Source organism: Myxine glutinosa, chromosome 2, assembly GCF_964187855.1.
Source record: "Myxine glutinosa chromosome 2, kmMyxGlut1.1, whole genome shotgun sequence".
Lineage (NCBI taxonomy): Eukaryota > Metazoa > Chordata > Myxini > Myxiniformes > Myxinidae > Myxine > Myxine glutinosa.
The window spans coordinates 168249255-168254702 of record NC_136262.1 but is presented as its reverse complement, the minus strand read 5'-3'; the positions used below and the strand labels follow the sequence as shown (position 1 = coordinate 168254702).

The window sequence follows — 5448 nt, the reverse complement described above, 5'->3', positions numbered from 1 at the left end:
TAGGGGCAATGAGGGAGGGAAAGAATTAATATGGAAGTGAATGGGTCAATGTTTGAGTGGGTCAAAGATTAATCTGCCAGATGATATGTAGAAGAAGGATGATAGGTCTATAAGAGAAAACAAATATTTGTAGTGTTTGAGTGGTCTAATGAACAACATTAAGGATAGGTACTACAGACAAAAGGTTCATAAAGATGAGGGTGGGAGAAATAGAGGTGTTTATGATTTTTGAAAAAGACAAGGGGGTAAATGACATTAGATAGGGATTTCCCATGTTAAACGGAGGTGTCCCAGAAGCAACATTATTACACTACTGCTCTGTTATTGGTACAAAACAATATTTGCTACTCTGAACAAATATAATTTTGAAATTAAGGAGCGCTTCAGGTTGTCAAAATATATTTTCATAGCTGACGATACTCAGACGTAGCTTTGAATATAAAGCGCTGAAATATCACACATGTCTTATTGCCGGAGGGTTTTGGTTCTTTGTGTGCTGAGTGCATCAAGAGCCCCCAATAAATGGTGACCAATGAGAGCCTCTTGTCTGGATAGGCAGGAATATTTGGAATTTGGTCAGAGTGATGGTGATTGCTTCCTAAATATTCACCCAGTGACTGTGGGATCATTCACATATTCCAGCCATAGTTCTGAGATGTGTTTGATCAGATGGTTTTGACTATTATTTTGTGGAGAAAGGATTCCTTTTGTATTCTATTGATGTTTTGTACTTGGAGTATAAAATGGCCGAACAATATCGCTGAGACATACGCACACTCACCTCCAAGCTATCTCGCCTGGGTTCGAAGCTGACCAAGCTATAAACTGTCATCCTGTGGTTTCATAGACAGGGTGATTCATCAATGTGTGTTCCGTCCTTCAGATGGATGTTAAACTGGGACTCTCATCTGCCAGCATTATTTACCTGAACAAGTTCCAAATTCCTGCACACTTAGTTGGCCATGCTGCATCAGAATGGTGACCCATCCAAGATTGTAACATTCCAAATGAAACTGCTTCGGGAGCCTTACGCACCCCAAGGCAGGAAAAGGGTTTTTTTTTTATTCCATGGAAAGGTATTTAAATGTGTATGTGGAAGCATGATAAAATATCGTAATTTTCGAAAAGCCGAATGATAAATTGAAATATTCCATCCTGAGACAAGGTTCCAGAGGTGGAAGCATAAATTTTGAGGAATAAAATATTGACCAATGTTTTTTCATAAAAAGCATCTCTATCAGAGTTCATGAAGATCTGAATACTACAAAAGTCGAGAGCACTTGTATCCTCATGGATGTCGCCAATATCCCCCCTTTCCCTCAGCCCGGATTTTGTGTCCAAAAATATGGATTAAATTAAATATAAAGTAATTATTTTCCACTACAACCCAAGGATATTAGGGGAGGAGAACGTTTTGTTGAATGCGTGTATCAACTTTGAACTCTCCTTTGCATCTCATGTCAGGATGAATTGATGAACAAAACTAGACGACACTTGGTGGAGCGCAAACCTCTGCCAGGCTGAACAGTTTACGTTTTGTATCCCACTGATGGGCCAGATCCGGATTCGGACCGGAGCCAAAATCGAATTAGCTTGTTCTTGTCGCCTTCCCAACTCATCCCTGTAGTTTTGTCATAATGCATCCACAACTTCATGAAATATCATGCTATATATCGGTTCTTTCCCCCGATCTCTCAATGGTTAAGTGATCGGATCCAGATGTGGATCCGGAACTTCACCAAAATCGAATCGAAAGACAATTTTGTCTGAATCCGTCCACAACTTTATGAGATATCCCATTCACAAATAGACAAAAGCAAACAGACAGGGATGAAAACGTAACCTCTATCCACCTTCTGTGGTGGAGGTGATAAGGTTATGCCTGACAGACATCATCATTCTGTTTGGTGGAGACATTCGCCAGTGTGTCAGAAAATAAATAAACATTCTTGTTTTTGGTTTATCTTGCACCATCAGAGTTCTAAAAAGATGACACAACAATCATTCTTCCAATCAGGGAGTTCTGCATTTACTTCAGGTTTAGGCAGTCTAGATTAGTAATGGGAATTACCTGAACTCTTTTTTTGTATACATCGTCGAGGTTCGTGGAAGAGCGAGTACTAATATGGTCAGGCAACAACAGGCCAAAAGAAACAGTGGAGAGAAGGGGAATACCAACAGCAGGGCTGAAGGCTAAGATAGAGGCAGGAAAGTCTTTGTATGATGGAGGATGTCCATTCGGTGGCTGGCTTTGGAGACCAACTTTGAAAGGTAATTTTCCGAGAAAGATCATGCCTCAAAGTGAGACCCAGGAGTTTGAATGACTGCACTTCCTCAAGAGGTGTTGTAGATAGGAGGGTTTGCCACATGCCACATGGTCCTTTCAGAGAGATCGTGAGAGAGATTTCTCAGCATTGATAGACATGTTCCATGTGTTTGACAATCTTGTGATTATTTTCAAGGTCTGAAGAGAGCACGTCTGGCTATCTGTCTGAAGGATGGAGGATGTCATGGCAGAGGGAGGAGTCATCAGCAAATAGCTGAAGAGGACTTTTCAGAGAGTCAGCGAGATCATTTCTGAATATCAGGAATATGACTGGGCCAAAAACACTGCCTTGGTGCACTCTAGTCTTGACAGAAAGAGGAGATGAATGGATGCACATTGACTACGAGAGCAGAAGTAGTCAGGAAGACATATGTGGTGTTGGCCTTGGATTCCATGGGCAGAAAGTTTGGAGAGCAAGGTGGGATGCCAGACTGTGTCGAAAGCACAATATTTATCCAAAGAGATGGCAAAGATCTCATGTCTGACATTGGGGACCTTTTTTTTTTTTTTTTTTTTTGTACACAAGATCGAGGCTCCTGAAAGAGCTAACATTAATCACACAAAAAGTCAACCAACACATAAAACACAAAATAAGGGGAGCGGAACACAATATGGGGAGAGAGGGGAAAGGACACAAACACAACATTTGAGACCAAGGACATCGAGAGAAATGTGGGAGGGTGAGCGCTTGGGGGGAGGTGGGAGATGTATAAAACATATCAACACTGCAAAGACTTCCAGGAAAGAACTTGGAATTTCAAAAAAAGTGTATCGGGTGAATTAGCGGGGGTAGAAAAGATCAAGGTTTTGGATGGGGGAAGATAAGAGATGGTGGTGAACAGCTGTTTTAAAGACCTGGAGGGAGGAGTGGGATTGAAGGGAGTGGGGGAGTTTTTTCCAGAGGTGGGAGAAAAGGGGAATGAAAGAGTGAAGGTGAGCAGAGAGCCTAGATTTTGGCAGTTTAACCAAAAGTGTTGCTGGCAGATCTTGTGCGACCTGTAGGAATATTAGGGGGACAGAGCACAGAGAGAGCTGGGGGAGCAAGGCCGGAGAGGAGTCGGTAAAAGACAGAAAGACCACAAACCTGCCTCCGGTGAGTGAGTGAAAGGCCCTTGGAGTTAGCTTCATCGCAGGAGATCCCAATTATTCTGAAAGCTTTGGAAATATATTGTTTCTATTAGAGATACACCTGGTGGTACCTTTTGTGCATGTCTGTTACTGAATGGAGTTTCTCAATTAGAAACTACAATAAATTTTGGTTTTCTCAGGTATCAGTGATTGCATTCTTGTCCCTGTTTTGACAACTACAAACGTGAAAAAAGAAGTTGATGAACTTTTTGATATGTTTGATTCAGTTGAAAAGCATTGGCCCAACAAGGTAAGAACAATATATAACTCGCTTTTATCACTTGGGCAGCTGTCCTATTGCAAATTGAATAGCCTTTCTACATACTCTCGGACTCTTGAAATATTTTTATCACAACTATAAATTCAAGAGGTTATAATCAAATATTGTTCCTTTAATCTTTGACAAAACTTTGAGACGTGCTCCATAAAGTTTAATACCCATGTTGTAAAGACTCGGCTTGAATACGTACGTGTGTTTGGATGCATTCCTTGTTTTAAGGATCCAACAATCAAACGCCATTATTGCTGTCATGAAAGGAGTTTCTTGGATTCAAATAAATTTTCACAACTACGATCAGACATCCCTCAATCCTTAAACTGGAAAGAAGGATGGAAATTAAATATATAATTCTGGTGATGGAGGATTCAAAGAGAGAATGTGACCTTTTTCTATTTCTTCTATATACAGAATGTCATGTTTCTTGGAGACTTTTCCACCATCGCAAAATATCTGGATACACAGGAGCCAAGAATAAACAATTATGGCAAATTCCAATGGCTTATTGATGGCGAAATGGACACAATGGTGAAACCGGATATCAACTACGCAAATGACCGGTTTGTTTGCTATTCCTCAATTGCATTGGGACATTATATAGTATGAGCACCTACAATACTTTATGATGATACTATTTGGGAATATTCAGTTTCAACATTCACAAAAATGGCAAAATTGCAGTTCTCCCGTCCACACTCTGTCCTGATTCTTTAAACATGACCTACCCCTACTCCCTTTCCTTTGTATCCCTTGGTCTCAACCTATTTCCTTTTGGTTCCTTTTCCTGCAACAATGACATACCTTCAGCTGTTATACGCAGGCCTGGTGTTGGCTTTACAGGTCAGGTGGCTGGCTGAAGATCTTAGGGTCTTGAGTTCAAACCCCTGTCATGCTATTCAATAACACCAGGTGGGTTGATTCAGCCTGTCATCCTTCTGAGGTTGGCAAAATGAGTATCACTTATTGGAAACAAGGGAAACTGTATTCCATCACAATCCCACAACAAAAGCAAAATGTCAAAATATGGTCATCCATAAGAGCATTGTGATGTTGTATTGTGGTGTCATTCCTTCCTTGTTTGGTTGTTTTGTGCAATGTCATCCCTCTAGGTTTTTCCTTTTTTTTAATGTAAAAATAACGATCAGCTGTCGTGTTTTCATTGAATGAGCAGTCAATGTATACCAAATGGTGCCCATGACCCATGTGACCAGTTATTTCCGGGACACACCATGTCGCTATTCCTGGTATATCGCAAGCCTCGTTTTGACTCCCATCCCCATCATCCTCTTTGCCCTACTCTGTGTGTAAGGGTTTATTGCCCCCACATTTCCCCTTCATTTCTGAGACATAATACTCACGTGTTATCCAACTTACAGATTTGTTGCTTTTGGAACGCAAGTACAAAATGCTGTTGTACCTGGATCGGCAAAACCTTTCAACTTTTTGATCAATTACTCCTCAGTCAGGAGGAGGTATGATGCAGTGTATACCTGCCACCGGTGGGAGATTCAAAACATACCGATTATTCATCGTGAAGTTTGATATTGACGGTTCATAGTTTTGTACTTGGTTATACCTGGCGTTCCATACAATCCGCAGAAGTACACCAATCGGGTTTTACATGGCCTCAAAGGATGAAAATGTTGTATTTTTACTTGATTTAGAATTATCAGGTTTACAACTAATACAGTTGTGTGTGTTCCATGGACACAACTAT

The 5448-nt window shown here is 40.8% G+C and overlaps 1 long non-coding RNA gene across 1 annotated transcript; it reads left to right on the top strand.

Annotated features, from left to right (window-relative positions):
* Window positions 1-3689: 3689 nt before the first annotated feature.
* LOC144890931 (uncharacterized) lies at window positions 3690-5172 on the top strand. The gene is made up of 3 exons (XR_013622589.1): window positions 3690-3704; window positions 4143-4291; window positions 5108-5172. It is a non-coding gene; the product is annotated as an uncharacterized LOC144890931 (long non-coding RNA).
* Window positions 5173-5448: the final 276 nt, after the last annotated feature.